This window comes from Crocuta crocuta, unplaced genomic scaffold (assembly GCF_008692635.1).
Source record: "Crocuta crocuta isolate KB4526 unplaced genomic scaffold, BGI_CrCroc_1.0 scaffold128, whole genome shotgun sequence".
Lineage (NCBI taxonomy): Eukaryota > Metazoa > Chordata > Mammalia > Carnivora > Hyaenidae > Crocuta > Crocuta crocuta.
Window position 1 is genome coordinate 4,730,383 of NW_027532232.1, and position 17,267 is coordinate 4,747,649.

The 17,267-nt window shown below is 44.1% G+C and overlaps 1 long non-coding RNA gene across 1 annotated transcript; it reads left to right on the plus strand.

The window, feature by feature from the left end:
• The first annotated feature begins 569 nt into the window (after window positions 1-569).
• LOC144243020 (uncharacterized) lies at window positions 570-8,287 on the plus strand. The gene is made up of 3 exons (XR_013338517.1): window positions 570-730; window positions 7,277-7,397; window positions 8,137-8,287. It is a non-coding gene; the product is annotated as an uncharacterized LOC144243020 (long non-coding RNA).
• Window positions 8,288-17,267: the final 8,980 nt, after the last annotated feature.

Genomic DNA, 17,267 nt, shown 5'->3' on the forward strand with positions numbered 1-17,267 from the left:
TCTTACAAAACCCTCCCCCCACACCCTCGCTCTCCCCCAGCCTCCTCCACACCCCAGCGTGGCCTTCTAGAATGTTCGTCTGTCAGGGGCGCTGGTCCTGGGAACGGCGCAGGTCCTGAGACATGCGCAGAAAGAAAGCCAAGTACAGAGCAGCAAGCAGTAAGAGTTCAAATCGGAAAAAAGCTCCCCGGGCGGGGAGTGGGGTGGGGGTGGGGGGGGTCAACGTGTCCAAACCAGAACACACAAAGGCCTGTTGTAGTCTGCGGTGGCCCTGCCGCCTCACCTGACACCCAGGACGCCGCGGACCCGTCACCTCCCAGGACAAGGGTGAGCTGAGAGTCGGCACGAAGGCCGGCTGGCCCCCGTGGTTGGTGGCGCCGTGCTCCCCACGCCTCCTCCTCTGCCCGGGCCCAGCCCGGTGCCTGCTCTCCAGGCCGCAAGTGCCAGGTGGAGCCTGTTGAAGGAGAGCCCTGGAAGCACCTGGAACCGCGGCTCTGCCCCGGGGAGGGGCTCTCAGCGCCGCGGACCCTGACGCCTCCTGTCCCACAGCCCACCGGGCCGCAGGCGGCGTCTGGAGGCCCCGGCTGCCGTCCTGGGGCCCACATCTCTCAGGCCCCCAGCCTGCGAATAACGAGGGCCGCCTTCAACACCCAAGCCTCCCCCGGAGGAGGCCCGATTGGCTTGGAAGAAACACCGGGAAAGGTTTCCTTCTGCTTTTTTCCTTCTCCAGGTGGGAAAGCTGGGCCAAGAAGCCCGCAGGTCGGGTTTCCAGAGGGCGCATGACGTTCTGGTGGCTTAAAGCCCCTCTCCAGGTTCATTCTGGGCTGGGGGAATTCCGTTTAAATCAGATATAGATGTGGATGTGGTGTTATTTACACCATAAAGGAGTTGGTTTCCTCTGCTTTTTGTTATTCTGACCAGCCGAGCTGGGAGCAATGAAGGATGAGATTTCGGATTATTACCCAAACAATCGGAGGTTAAGTATACCTAACGCAAAGGAAAAATTGACGCCGTCCCCATATATCAAACTTCGGATGTTCAGTTTTCTTGGCTCTTATTCTCTACGCTCTTATGTGTCGTTATTCTGTGTTGTAAGTCTGGCCTGACTTTGTTTTGCTTTCTGTTTTCCCACTGAACTTTATGTGGAAGACCTTTTATACTACACAGCTCAGTAATTTTCAATTAATTTTTTTTTTTGAGAGAGAGGGAGCACGAACAGGGAGAGGGGCAGAGGGAAATTTTTTTTTTAATTTTTTATAGTTTATTTATTTATTTCTAGTAGAGAGAGAGAGACAGCGTGAGCAGGGGAGGGTCAGACAGGGAGAGGGGCAGAGGGAAATTTTTTTTTTAATTTTTTATAGTTTATTTATTTCTAGGAGAGAGAGAGACAGCGTGAGCAGGGGAGGGTCAGAGAGAGAGGGAGACACAGACTCTGGAACAGGCTCCAGGCTCTGAACTGGCAGTCAGCACAGAGCCCGACGCAGGGCTCGAACCCACGAACCGCGAGATCATGACCCAAGCGAAAGTAGGACGCTTAACCGACTAAGCCACCCAGGGGCCCCAGTTTATTTATTTTTGAGACAGAGGCAGAGCATGAGTGGGGGAGAGCAGAGAGAGAGGGAGACACAGAATCTGAAGCAGGCTCCAGGTTCCAAGCTGCCAGCACAGAACCCGATGTGGGGCTTGAACCCACCAACAGTGAGATCATGACCTGAGCGGAAGTCCGACGCTCAACCGACTGAACCACCCAGGCGCCCCAGAGGGAGATTCTTAAGCAGGCTCCGTGCTCAACGCCTAGCGGGATGCGGGCCTCGATCCCACAACCCTGGGAACAGGACCTGAGCCGAAATCAAGAGTCAGATGCTCAACCGACTGAGTCACCCACGCGTCTGCACAATTCTCAGTTTTAAATCTGAGTAGTTTTCCGCCTCACAACTAGATGTATAGTATATATTAACACATTTATTATTGTTGCGTGTGATCTAGGGAATAAAGGTGTTTATTACTGGGGGGATGTGATCATTTTGAAGGCTGGGCACGCCGCCCCAGGCAGCTCTGGAGGGGACAGAGGGACAGAGAAGCAAGTGAAGAAAAGAAGGGAAGACGTGACACACCTGAACGACTTTCGCAGCTGGCCATCTGTATTCCTCAGACTGAGAGCTTAAGTTGAGTTCATGGTCAGGCTAGGGGTTGGTGAACACTGACATCGTATATAGAAAGTACGCACTTTTGTGAGCGTAGATGTATAACTTTCATCAGAGACCCAACGAGTGTAATAATTTGTAAAAGGTTTTGGGGCGCCTGGGAGGCTCAGTCAGCTAAGCATCTGACTCTTGATCTCAGCTCAGGTCATGATCTCACAGTTTGTCAGATCGAGCCGCAAGTTGGGTTCGGCGCTGACATTGCAGAACCTGCTTGGGATTCTCTCTCTCCCTGCCCCTTCCCTGCTTGTGCACTCTCTCTCTCTCTCTCTCTCAATAAATATTTTTTTAAAAATGTTTTTAAGGTTTTAAGAACTACTCATTTTGAGAGAAAAACTCCAAAGGGCCAAGCCCCCACAGTCGGTAAGCTTCCACCATGCACATAGATGTGCTTGAAGGAGAGTATCTGGGGCTGACACACCAGTGTGTGCCCTGGGGGCCACGCATGATGACAATCACAAGCACCTTGCAGTGACATACCTCCATAGCTGTGACACGTCNACCCCTTCCCTGCTTGTGCACTCTCTCTCTCTCTCTCAATAAATATTTTTTTAAAAATGTTTTTAAGGTTTTAAGAACTACTCATTTTGAGAGAAAAACTCCAAAGGGCCAAGCCCCCACAGTCGGTAAGCTTCCACCATGCACATAGATGTGCTTGAAGGAGAGTATCTGGGGCTGACACACCAGTGTGTGCCCTGGGGGCCACGCATGATGACAATCACAAGCACCTTGCAGTGACATACCTCCATGGCTGTGACACGTCTCAGAAACTGGAAAGCGCTATAACACGGACATGATTATATTAGAGTTCAGAGGAAAAAAATCTCCTTCAGGTTGAGGGGGAGCGAGAAACAAGGGAGGAAGTCTTGCTGGGAAAGAAGACTGCCAAAGATGCCCTTAGAGGACCTGCGGGGTGTGGTGTGACTCACTGAGGCCGGAGTAGAGTGTGGAATACAGAGGGCTCAGGTGATGATCTTATGGTTCGTGGGTTCGAGCCCCAAGTCGGGCTGCTAGCTGACAGTATGGATCCCTCTTGAGATTTTCTCCCTCCCTCTGTCTCTGCCCTTTCCCCACTTGTGTGTGAGCTCGCTCTCTCTAAAAATAAATTAATTAAAAAAAAATGTTTTTAACCCCACGGGGTGCCTGGGTGGCTGAGCTGGTTAAGCATCCAGCGTCAGCTCATGGTTCATGAGTTCAAGCCCCGCATCGAGCTCTCTGCTGTCAGCTTGGAGCCTGCTTGGGGTTCTCTCCCTCCCTCTCTGCTCCTCCCCTGTTCACCTGCATGCTCTCTCTCTCTCTCTTTCTCTCAAAAATAAACATTAAAAAAATAATAAAAAATAAAAAGAAAACCCAGTGAACAAAACTGCTATCCCATGGGTTGACCTGTAGCTCTGTCACCTGACTTGAGTTCCTGTTTCCCTGGTNGAAATAAAAAGAAAACCCAGTGAACAAAACTGCTATCTCCATGGGTTGACCTGTAGCTCTGTCACCTGACTTGAGTTCCTGTTTCCCTGGTTCAGCCAGTGCTGTGAGGGCCTCAGGTGTCCTGCCCACGTGCCCCAACCCCGATGCAGCTTGACCCCCTTTCCAGCGGCCAGGCTCGTGGCACCCCCTCCGGGGACCCCCCCAGGGCTGGCCTCCCACGTTTGGAGCTGGGGGAGGGGGTCGTCCTTTCTGACAACACAGCTCTCAGGGATGAAGTGGTTATTCACCTGCCAGTAAGTCCTGAGGAGTCGCACACGCCAGGGTCCGTGGGTCAGGGGTCCAGTCAAGCACCTAGGAGAAAGTTTTCTTTAGCCTTTGTTTTTAGTCTTTTGCCCTTGGTGAAGAATAATCTGTATACAGTAAGACGCACCCATTTTCATTGTACAGTTCAGTGAGTTTTGACAAAGGTATACATACACGAAATCGCAATCAAGATGTAGAATATTTTCATCACCTCAAATCAGTTCCCTCGGGGCCCTTTCCTGTCCTCATCCCACCCCAGACAACCACAGATCTACTTCTCTTACCACAGCTTAGTTTTCCCCTTTCTAGAATTTCATATAAATGTTGTCCTTAGGGGCACCTGGGCGGCTCATCCAACTTTGGCTCAGGTCACGATCTCAGGGTTTGTGAGCTCGAGCCCTGCTTTGGGCTCCACTCTCTCTCTCTCAAAAATAAATAAATTTAGGGGCGCCTGGGTGGCTTAGTCGGTTAAGCGTCAGACTTTCGCTTAGGTCATGATCTCGCAGTTCGTGGGTTCGAGCCCCACGTCGGGCTCTGTGCTGACTGNTTTTAAATAAATACATGCATATATACATACTGTCATTAGGGTCACCTGGATGGGTCAGTCAGTTGAGTGTCTGGCTCCTAATTTTGGCTCAGGTCACAATCTCATGGTCATAAGATCAAACCCCAAGTCAGGCTCTGAGCTGAGCTTGGAGTTTGCTTAAGATTCTCTCCCTTCCCCCCCCCCCCTCCCCTCACAAAAAAAAAACTTTAAAAAAAAAAAANCTCTTAAAAATAAATAAATAAACTTTAAAAATGTTGTCATTGGCTCTGACTTCTGTTGTTCACTATTGTTCTTGACAATAGTGTTCTTGACACGGTGTTGCATCTATTGCTAATTTGTTCCCTGTCTTCCCAAATAATTTTTAGAATATATATTTATTTTTTCTTTAATTTATTTGAGAGAGAATAGGGAGAGAGAGTGTGGGTGCCAGCGTGAGGGGGAGGGAGGGGCAGAGAGAAGGAGAGAAAGAATCCCAAGATGGCTTTGTGCACTTAGGGCTCAATCCCACAAACCAGGAGATCATGACCTGAGTTGAAATCAAGAGTCAGATGCTCAACCGACTGCACTACCCAGGCCCCCCTATATTTATTTTTTCAAGAAAAGTTTATATCTCTACTAAAATTAAAAAAATATGTATAAATTGCCATTAACAAACCCATAAATATGGATACTACGAAAACAAAATAATTCTAGTGAGATACTGTTGTTGCAAAAGGTACTCTTCCTTTGCTTCAAAAGAAGCTGAACTGGAGCGCCTGGGTGGCTCAGTTGGTTAAGCATCTGACTTCGGCTCAGGTCATGATCTCAGGGTTAGTGAGTTCCAGCCCCGCATCAGACTCACCGCCGACAGCGCAGATCCTGCTTCAGATCTTCTGTCCCCCTCTCTCTCTGCCCCTTCCCAGCTTGTGCTCTGTCTCAAAAATAAATAAATCTTTGAAAAAAAAAAAAAAGGAATGTGTTGAGCTGCATGTAACAGGAAACCCAAACACAGTGGCTTGAGCCCATGCGTACTTAGTGTCTTCACGTCCCAAGAAGTACGTCGCGAGGCAGTGTCCAGGGCTGGAGCAATGGCCCGGGTGTCTGGCACGGACTCTGGCACCGACCCCCTTTCCAGGCCGGAGGAAGGTGTGCAGGTGTGTCATAATCTTTCTCTTCTCTTTGCCCTGTGTTTTTATCATTTCACTCAGTGGGATTCGAGAAGTGTTCAGGCTACCATGTTAAACAGAGGTTGATTACTTACATTTTGATAAGAGATGTCAGAGACCAGAATGGCCTTCCATACAAATGAATGAGAACACTTCTCAAGTGTGGGAAAGGGGAAAGTCATTTTGGACTGGGCAGGCTTCCAGCACACCCCAGCTAACCTGCTTTGGCAATCAGTTCTCATCACTGCGTGAGAGATTATCAGGATGAGAAGAGACCAATCCTCCATCTACACTCGCCGGAAGTCTCAGCCCTTCCCTTCTCTGAGCCTGGGTTCCCAGGGAACTATACTAATTCTCCTTCCGGTTACTTAAAAAACTTCCGGTTACCTGTGGAGCTCAATGCATACGAAATTGGCAAACGTTATTCCTTAGAAAGTGACATCTCTTAAGCATGCAAGTTAATTACACTCTTGATCACACATTTTCTCCTGTCCCTGAAACCTTCAAATCACTTTAACATTTAGTATTTTAAAATATTTAAAAATAGGAAAATTAAGGTTTGGCAGGCAAAGATAAAAATAACTAAGATTTTCATCCCCTTTTTCCTGGTTGATGTGAGATTTCTTGTCAGAGTTTTCCTAGCTAACCAGTGAGCGGGACTCCACTAAGTAAACCTTTGGTAGCAGACTATTTTTGGCACTTCATGGCAACTTGTAAATAGCAACAGCAGTCTTAAAGATGAAAGACATGGTCATATTCAACGTGGCATAACTATTTGCTGTACTCTATTAGGGATCATCAGGAAAAGAAGAAAACATTTGGGAAATAACGAGTGTGAACAATAATGTGTTCTTGGCTACGAAGTTCTCTAGCCAAAACTCTAGTACCAAGTGGACGGAAAGTGTATCTTCTGTGTGTTTACTGCCATCTGCTGCTGCCTTGAATCAGAAAGACATTTTGCAGATTATAGACAGGAGAACGATTTAAAAAAAAAAAAAAATCAAAGCTCACTTTGCTGACATTAAACGTTTTTTTCTTTATTGCTAAATATCTGGCACCAGTATGTTCATTATTGTTTTCTGTGAGCCCTGAATGTCCTAAGATATTTGCGGAGGGCAAAAGTCTTCCCACCTGGTCATTTGTTTCTATTTCCCATCATGCAACTACATTCATTTTGAATATCAGTTTGTGTCAAACTGTCTAAAATTCAAGGAAAATAATTGGGAAACATACACACTTTTGTAACAACAAACTATATGGTTCTTGTAACATTAAACCTTTTTAAAACTTATAAAAAACTTGTCATCCTAAGTTATTTGGAGTAGCTACTTAAGAGATTTATATAATGAAAGTGAAAGTGTGGCTTTTGGCTGGTCCGATGGTAGTGGATTATCAGAACTTATTAACATTAGTGTCACTAAAGTTGGTATACAACCCCCCACTGCTAAATTTGACTGGCTTTTTATGTTTGATTTTGTAGCCAATTTAACAAAGATAGCTTTTCATGTAGCCAATTACAAAGATAACTTTTCAAGCTTTTACTTTGAGGGAAAACATTCTTAAATGAGTACACATATAACAACCAGGAATGACACTATGTTTTTTCTACATTTGTTATTTTTTGTAATTTCTTTAATGTTTATCTGATTTTTCAGAGAGAGAGAAACAGTGCAAGCAGGGGAAGGGCAGAGAGAGAGGGAGACACAGAATCCAAAGCAGGCTCCAGGCTTTGAGCTGTCAGCACAGAGCCCAATGCGGGGCTCGAACCCACAAATGGTGAGATCATGACCTGAGCTGAACCAACTAAGGCACCCAGGTGTCCCTCTAGGTTTAATTTACAATGGTTTGTAATCTCTCTCTCTCTCTCTCTCTCTCTCCTCTTTTTTGTCCTTTTTCCTTTTCTGTTCTTTTTTTAACCTGAAATGGTCCTTTCCAGGTTTGATTCTTTCATTTGTACTTAGCGTAAATGCCAGACAACTTCCTATGGCTTCAGGGATTGAAGCCCATCTCTTCTGCAGAAGCCTCTGGAATGGAGCCCAGGGTTAAGCCTCAGATGGCAGCTCAGGAAAAAGGAGGGTTCTCCAGGGTGCCTGTTTGCTGGGGAGGGAGGAGCGCTTTTCAGGGGACTAAGGACAATCTCCCCTGCTTGTCTCTTTTGAGGATCAAGGCTCTCCTGGCTGCCCTGGTCCCTTATTGCTTGAGCTGCACACGCCTGTCCATTATCTGTGTCTGTGAGCGCCTCGCGGTAGCTCAGGCCTCCCCACTCCGTTCAGAGGAGCTTAGGGATGAGAACCAAGGTGCGGGGCAAAGAGGGAGAACTCCACTAGTTTTCCCCCTACGCTGTTCTACTATATTTGCTTTAATTTAAAATAATAATGATGATGAAAAACAATAAGAAAACCAGCATAGTCTTTCCTTCCTAGAAAATAAGATGGGCCATTAGAACCAAGCAGAGAAAATAACGAGGGTAACACCACTCCCCAAAGCTCCTGATTTCTTTTTCCTTTTTCCACAGGGGGGAAGAGGGGCAATGGTTGGTGGCTGAGTGACAGAAATACAAAGAGGCTGAATCCCTGGAAACACCACTTGAGATGATCCCTAGTCCAAACCTCATCGTGATTTCAACTGGTTACAGGAAATGAAGAATTAGAGCAAATATCAAACCATTTGCCTTTTATATCCGAATAGTGTTTCCTTGGTTGCTTGAATTATGGCCTCTGCTCATGTGTGTGTGTGTGTGAGATAGAGAGAGTCCCAGAGACCAGCACAGCAAGAACAGTGTGCACACTCACGTCATGTGGCAAAGTGGGTTCGTAGCAGCCCCGTGGCGCCTCCTCTGCGTGGTCCCTTAAGGACCAATCATTGTTTTGATCCAGGTATCAGATGTCTTGTTTTCCAGGGGCCAGAATGGAAATTGATCTCTTGGAGAGACTCCTGGATCCCAGAGCCCAGCTCTCTGATCACCACCCCCCACCCCATCTCTGAACCCCCAGCCTCTGCCTTTGGCAAATAAAACACCCTCCATCCCCTCCAGGCAGAGTCCCCTGTGTGGCCTTTATCCTGTTACCTATGGCTTCATTTTCTCATTCTCCACCCACTTTTCTGGCTGGAGAGTATTTCCCAAGTTCTTTCCCCCCTGAGCATCCCTGGTACCTGATACCCAAACTCCCCAGGTACTCAGTATTTCTGGGGGCTTTTGGGGGCTCAGTCGGTTAAGCATCCCGTTCTTGATTTCAGCTCAGGTCATGATCTCACGGTTTGTGAGATCTCAAAACAAATAAATCTCTCTCCAAACAAATAAATAAACATTAAAAAAGAAAGAAAGGAAAGGAAACTCTCATTAAATTAAAAAAAGTGTTTCTGGAGTGGATGAACGATTGAGTCAATAAATATTTCATAACATTCACTGAGCATAAGATGTAAAATTTTCAAAGCGTTGGTTTAATACTTTACTCCTTTTTTTTAAAAAAAAAGTCTATTATTTTTGAGAGACAGAGCATGAGCAATGTAGGGGCAGAGAGACAGGGAGACACAGCATCCGAAGAAGAGTCAAGACACTAAGCTATCAGCACAGAGCCCGATGTGGGGCTTGAACTCAAGAACAGTGAGATCATGACCAGAGCTGAAGTCAGATGCTTAACCAACTGAGCCACCCAGCTGCCCCTTAATAGTTTAGCCCTAATGAATGGGCTAAGCCAGTGGGCCCTCTGGGAGCTGCTGCAGGTGGTAAAGGGCATTGGTGAATAATGGGATTAAGGGGATGGGGAGGCAAGAAGGACAGAATGGAAATGAACATGGCTGAAGATGGTTCTCTCAGCACACGCTGGTCATGCCTTGAGCCCTCTGCTGGCTTGAGGCCACAGTGGTCATATGTATGCTGATAAGGCCCTCCTGCCCCTGCTCTACCCAGAAGCAGCTCAGAAGCACCTTCACTTCTTCCCAACTTATGGAAGTGAAAGGCAGGCCCGGATACTGTCTCCCATCAGCCCAGAGCCTCCATCAGGGGCCATTCCCAGAAATCCAGCAGGTCCCCTGCTCTCCTCTTTGGAAGCTGCACCTCTCCACAGAAGCATTGATTTGGCAGCCCTGTGTCCCCAAGCTCTCATGTTTATACATGACTCCCACTGCACTTTATCTCCAGAATAAAACCGCTCATGAATAGGAAGTGTGCGCGGGCTCACGTGTGTGTGTTAGTTTCAGCTCTGCAATTCCACGGACGCTCCAATAAGCGTCTCAGTGAAGCTCTCATCAGCACTGTTTCAGAAACAATTCTTTCTCCTTCCTTGCTTCCGTCTGCACTGAATGGAGGTGGGAGCTTCCTAATGCACCAAGGAGGTAACTAACAAGAGAGCTTGTAGTGGGAAGGGACAAAATCGGCTACAGGAAGCTGGATTCTTGGGTGGCAGCCCACCTCCTTGGTGGCAGTATCTCCTTGCTGCTGGTGACGGATGATTCCGAAGAACGTCTGGGTGGGTTTCTGAGCACTGCCGCCTCATGTGGCACACTTAGCAGCCCCGGGGGCCAGAGGACACCCCCAGCTCCTTAGTCATTGCTGTCCCTACTGTTGTAAAATAGATCCTGAGACAGTAGCTTGAAGAACATTCGATTTTGTTCATAGAGCAGCTACTAGCCCCTGGCCCCCAGCCCCCAGCAGGGAGCCTCAGAGAAGGCGGCCCACATTCCTGGTGTGGTGTGATGGTGCTGGGGTGGGCAAGAAAGACTGTCCTCCAAAAATCAGGGTTGTGTTTCAGTGTGTCTGGTGAATCATGGAAAGACCAGCACAGATCTAGCCGTGTTTCAATGGCTCGGGCCGAAGCAACTTCTGTCAAAAGAGTCTAAAGAGATAGAACATCTTTTCTTCCTTTCTTTTCTTATTGGAGTCAGGCATTCAGATCACAGACTGTGGAGATGATGGAACAGAGACTTCCACGACCACACATAACAAAGAATAGAGTCTTAGCAAAAGCGGTTTGGAAAAGTCCCTAAACAAACAGATGACTACAGGCCTTACCAAGCACCAGCATCAGTCCCCAGAGAGGGAGAAAAATCTGATTTCCAGAGTTACCAAATACCCAAACAATATCCAAACTGTCCAGTTTTCAACCAAACTTTATGAAGCATACAAAGAAACAGGATGGCTTATTCACAGGAAAGAAAGAAATTATCAGAAACCATCCCTGAGGAAGCCTAGACATTAGACTTATGAGACAAATACTTAATTAAAAATTTTTTTTAAGTTTTTATTTTTTATTTTTGTTAGAGAGAGAGCATGAGCTGAGGAGGGGCAGAGAGAGGGGGAGATGCAGAATCTGAAGTAGGCTTCAGGCTCTGAGCTGTCAGCACAGAGCCTAAAGTGAAGCTCAAACTCATAAACCACAAAATCATGACCTGGGCTGAAATCAGACGCTTAGCCAACTGAGCCACCCAGGTGCTCCATGAGACAAATACTTTAGTATATGTGCTGCCGAAGCGAGCACTCCATGAGACAAATACTTTAAATGAACTGTGTTAAATGTGCCCCAAGAACCAAAGGACAAAGGACAAAGGACAAAGCCATGGACAAAGAGCTAAAAGAAATCATGAGTCTGAAGTATGAGGAGCACCTGGGTGTGCACTATAGGTGGGAATGTAGACTGGTGCAGCAGCTATGGAAAACAGTATGAAGGACCCTCAAAAAATTTAAAATAGAGCTACCATATGACTCACCAATTCCACTTCTGGGTATTCAACCATTAAAAATGAAATCTTGCCATTTGCAACAACATGAATGAAGCCAGAAGGCATTATACTAAGTGAAATAAGTCAGACGGAAAAAGATAAACACTGTGTTATCTCACTTACATTAGGAGTCTAAAAAATCACAATTAGGAGGAACTTGACGGAGGAACAAGGGGGAGAAGAAGGGCGGAAATGGTGGGGGAAAGGGANCTTGGAGCAAGGGGTGGGGCAGGGGGGTGTTGCAGAAAATGTGTGAATATGGTCAAAAGGTACAAATTTGGGGTTATAAAATGAGTAAGTCATGAGGATGTAATGTACAGCATGGTGACTGTAGTTAATAATACTGTACTGCAGATTGGAAACTAGCTAGAAAACTGGATCTTGAAAGTTCTCATCACAAGAAACAAATTTTCTGTAACTACATATAATGACAGATGTTTCCTGGACTTATTGTGGTGACCATTTTGAAATACATACAAATATTGAATAATTATGTTGTACACCTGAGACTAACATGTTATCTCAATTATACCTAATAATAAATAAATTGCAACATGCCTATAACAAGTAAAGAAATTGAATCAGTACTTTTTAAATGTTTGTTTATTTATTCATTTTGAGAGATTGAGGGAGGGGCAGAGAGAGGTGGAGACAGAGAATCTCTGTCAGCTATCAGCACAGAGCCCAACATGGGGCTCAAACTCAGGAAACTGTGAGATCATGACCTGAGCCAAAACCAAGAGTCAGATGCTTAACCAACTGAGCCACCCAGGTGCTCCTGAATTAGTAGTTTAAAAGATTCCTAACAAAGAAAATCCAGGACCAGATGACTTTATTGGTGAATTTCACCAAACATTTAAAGAAGAATTAATATCAATCCTACTCAAACTCTTCCAAAAAATAGAGTAAGAGGGGACACTATCTAAGTCATTCAATGAGGCCAGCATTACCCTGATACCATAGCCAAACAAAGATACCACAAGGAAATAAAACTACTAATATCAATTATGGATATATAACCCCAAATCCTCAACTAAATAATGGCTAACTAAATCCAACGGCATGTCAAAAGGATTACATCCATGGCCAAGAAGCATTTGTGTTAGGAATGCAAGGATGGTTCAACACAAGAAAATCAGTCAATGCAATAAACTACATTCATAGAACAAAGGAAAAAATCCACATGATCATCTCAAGATGCAAAAAAGAAAAGCATTTGACAAAATGCAACACTTTCATGATAAAAACACTCAGCAAACGGACTGGAGAGGAACTTCCTTAACATGATAAAAGGACATTTATGAAAATTCCGCAACTAACATCCTGATCGTTGGTGAAAAACAGAAAGCTTTTCTCTTAAGATCAGGAACAAGACAAGGACGTCCGTATTCACTACTGCTATTTAACACTAACTAGAAGTCCTAGTTAGAGCAATTAGTCAAGAAAATTTCCCTGTCTTGGTTATTGTAAATAAAAGCGTATGTTTTCCCCAAACAAGGCAGAGGACAGAGGCATAAGATTCCACACAGTTCATTATAACCACAACCTATTTCCACTGTCCTAAGTTGTCCCTCAAATTTTTCTATCAAACTATAAGACAGTTCCATAGTTTATGTTAATTGAGGAATTAATTCCAAAGTGAAGAACTTTATTCGTATTGCCCTCCTTCCAAGAGTTTAGAAGATGCCTCACTGTTACCCTTATGTATCTCTGACATCCTTAATTCAAGAATTCAAGGTGAAAGATGGAAGATGTTAGCATCAATGTCACGAGCATGGTGAATTGCTGGCTTTATGAGGTTACCTGTTTCCCAGCCAGGATCCCACAGAGAGCGTGCTTTACATTCTTTGCCTCTGGTTGAAACTCTGAGTCAATTCCTTCTTTGAGGTGCCTCAGTTTCTCAATTGCAAGGGATAAATCACTTTACAAGGAAATAGCTAAATGTGGGTCAACTTTGAATGGGCCTGTTTAGGGGCGCCTGGGTGGCTTAGTCAGTTAAGCGCCCGACTTTCGCTTAGGTCATGATCTCGCGGTTCGTGGGTTCGAGCCCCGCGTCGGGCTCTGTGCTGACTGCCAGCTCAGAGCCTGGAGCCTGTTTCAGAGTCTGTGACTCCCTCTCTCTCTGACCCTCCCCTGCTCATGCTGTCTCTCTCTCTCCTAGAAATAAATAAAACATAAAAAAAAATTTTTTTGAATGGGCCTCTGTTTAATTTTTTAAAATTTTTAATGTTTATTTATTTTTGAGAGAGAGAGAGCAGGGGGAGGGGCCAAAAGAGGGAGATAGAGGTTCCCAGGTGGGCTTCAAGATGACAGCAGAGCCTGAAGTAGGGCTTGAACTCATGAATCATGAAATCATGACCTGAGCCGAAGTCAGATGCTTGATCAACTGAGTCACCCAGGTGCCCCTGTTTGTTTTTCATAAAAAGATGAGCTTTTTGCTTTAGATTTACAGAATTATTGAGAAGATAATACAGAGAGTTTCTATATACCCTGCACCCAGTTTCCTCTATCATGAGCATCTTAACATTAGTAGGATACATTGGTTACAATTAGTAAATCAATGTTGGTACTTTATTATTCTTTTGGCACTTTATTATTAAGTAAGGTGCATACTTGATTCACACTTCCTGCTTTCCCCTAACATCCATTCTCTGTCCCAGGAACCCACCCAGGATACCATATTACATTTAGTCATAAGGTCTCCTTAGACTTCTCTTGGCTGTAACAGTTTCTCTGGGTTTTCATGTTTTTGATGGCTTTAACAGCTGTGGGATCGCTGATCAGGTACTTCATAGAATGCCCCTTAGTTGGGATTCCTCTGATGTTTTCCCTCATGATTAGATCAAGGTTATGGGTTTTAGGGAGGAAGACCTCAGAGATGAAGTACCATTGTCATCATTTTGTATCAAGGTTACCTACTATCACTATGACTTATCACTGTTGATTTAACCTTGATCACTGGTTGAGGGTTTGCAAGTTTTCTCCATTGGAAAGTTACTCTTTTTTTCTCTCTCTTTCCATACTATCCTCTTTGGTGGAAAGTTGAGTGGGCCAGGTTTCAATGCTATCAACATTACATCTTCACATTCATCTGGTGGCCTGACTTCCCTTGATCATAATGACATCCACGTCTGTGCATACACACACACACACACACACACACACACACACACACACACATACACACATTTCTTAGCTGCCACAGACACCTTTTCCAGACAGTTCTTTCCCTTCCTTGTGCATAGTTTATTTTTGAGACTTGCCAGTGAATCTGAACTGTACTTTGTAGGGTTTTTGTTTGTTTGTTTTTAAACTCTTTTAAATTTAAATCTAAGTTAGTTGACATATAGTTTAATAATGATGTCAGGAATGGAATTTAGTGATTCATCACTTACATATAACACCCAGTGCTCATCCCAAAAAGTGCCCTCCTTAATGCTCATCACCCATTCAGCCCATCCCCCCACCTAACACCCTTCCAGCAACTCTGTTTGTTCTCTGTACTTAAGAGTCTCTTATGGTTTGTCTCCCTCTCTTTCCATCTTATTTTTCCTTCCCTTCCCTTCCTTTAATCTATTTTCTTAAATTCCACATAGGAGTGAAATCATATATTTGTCTTTCTCTGACTGACTTATTTTGCTTAGCATAATATACTTTAGTTCCACCCACATTGTTGCAAATGGCAAGATTTCATTCTTTTTGATCATTAATATTCCAGTGTGTGTGTGTGTGTGTGTGTGTGTATACACATCTCTTTTATCCATTCATCAGTCGATAGACATTTTAGTTCTTTCCATACTTTGGCTATTGCTGATAGAGCTGTTGATAGAACATTGGGGTTCATGTGCCCCTTTGAATCAGTATTTTTGTATCCTTTGCATTAATACCCAGTAGTGCAATTGCTGGGAGGTACGGTAGTTCTATTTTTAATCTTTTGCGGAACCTCCATACTGTTTTCCAGAGTGGTTGCACCAGTTTGCATCCCCACCAGCCATGCAAGAAAGATCCTATTTCTCTGCATCCTCACCAACATCTGTTGTTGCCTGAGTTGTTCATGTTAGCCATTCTGACGGGTGTGAGGTCAGTGAGGTGGTATCTCATTGTGGTTTGACTTGTGTTTCCCTGATGATGGGTGATGTTGAACATATTTTCATGTGTCTGTTGGCCATCTGGATGTCTTCTTTAGAGAAGTGTCTGTTCATGTCTTTAGCCCACTTCTTCACTGGATTATTTGGGTTTTCGGTGTTGAGCTTGATAAGTTCTTTATAGATTTTGGATACTAATCCTTTTCTGATATGTCATTTGCAAATATCTTCTCCCATTCTGTCAGTTTCCTTTTAGCTTTGCTAATTGTTTCCCTTGCTGAGCGGAAGCTTTTTCTCTAGAAGAGGTTCCAATTGTTCATTTTTGCTTTTGTTTCCCTTGCCTCTGGAAACATGTCAAGTAAGAAGTTGCTGTGGCCGAGGTCAAAGACATTGCTGTCTGTTTTCTCCTCTAGGGTTTTGATGGCTTCCTGTCTTATGTTTAGGTCCATCAATTTTGAGTTTATTTTTGTGTATGGTGTAAGAAAGTGGTCCAGGTTCATTTTTCTGTGTGTCGCTGTCAAATTTTCCCAACACCATTTGCTGAAGAGACTGTCTTTATTCCGTTGGATATTCTTTCCTGCTTTGTCAAAGATTAGTTGGCCATACATTTGTAGGTCCATTTCTCAGCTCTCTATTCTGTTCCATTGACCTATGTGTCTGTTTTTGTGCCAGTACCATACTATCTTGATGATACAGCTTTGTAATACAGCTTACAGTCCAGAATTGTAATACCTCCAGCTTTGACTTTCTTTTTCAAGACTGTTTTGTCTATTCGGGGTCTTTTCTGGTTCCATACAAATTTTAGGATTATTTGGTCTAGCTCTGTGAATAATGCTGGTGTTATTTCTATAGGGATTGCATTGAATGTGTAGACTGCTTTGCGTAGTATCGACATTTTAACAATACTTGTTCTTCCAGTCCATGAGCATGGAATGTTTTTCCATTTTCTTATGTCTTCTTCAATTTCTTTCATAAGCTTTCTATACTTTTCAGTGCATAGATTTTTTCACCTCTTTGGTTAGGTTTCTTCCTAGGTATTTTGTAGGTTTTGGTGCAATTAAAAAGAACAAGCTTTTGATTTATCTTTCTGTTGCTTCATTATCACTGTATAGAAATCCTGCAACTTCGCTGAACTCATGTATCAGTTCTAGCAGTCTTTTGGTGGAGTCTTTTGGGTTTCCCCACAGTATCATGTCTTATGCAAAGAGCGGAAGTTTGACTTCCTTGTTGTCAATTTGGATGCCTTTTATTTCCTTGTGTTTTCTGATTGCTGAGGCTAAGACTTCCAACACTATGTTAAATAACAGTAGTATGAGTGGACATTCTTGTCGTGTTCCTGACCTTAGGGGGGAAGCTCTCAGTTTTTCTTCATTGAGGATGATATTAGCAGTGGGTCTTTCATATATGGCCTTTATGATCTTGAGATATGATCTTTATATCCCTACTGTTTTGAGGGTTTTTATCAAGAAAGGATGCTGTAATTTGTCAAATGTTTTTTTTTTCTGCATCTATTGAGAGGATCATATAATTCTTATCCTTTCTACTATTAATGTGATGTGTCATGTTGATTGATTTGCAGATATTGAACCAGCCCTGCAGTCCAGGTATAAGTCCCACTGGATTGTGGTGAATAATTCTTTTAATGTATTGTTGGATTGGTTGGCTAGTATCTTATGGAGAATTTCTGCATTCATGTTCATTAGGAAAATTGGTCTGTAGTTCTTTATAGTGGGTCTTTGTCTGGTTTTGGAATCAAGGTAATGCTAGGCTTGTAGAATGAGTTTGAAAGTGTTCCTTCCATTTCTACTTTTTGGAACAGCTTCAAAAGAGTAAGTGTTACCTC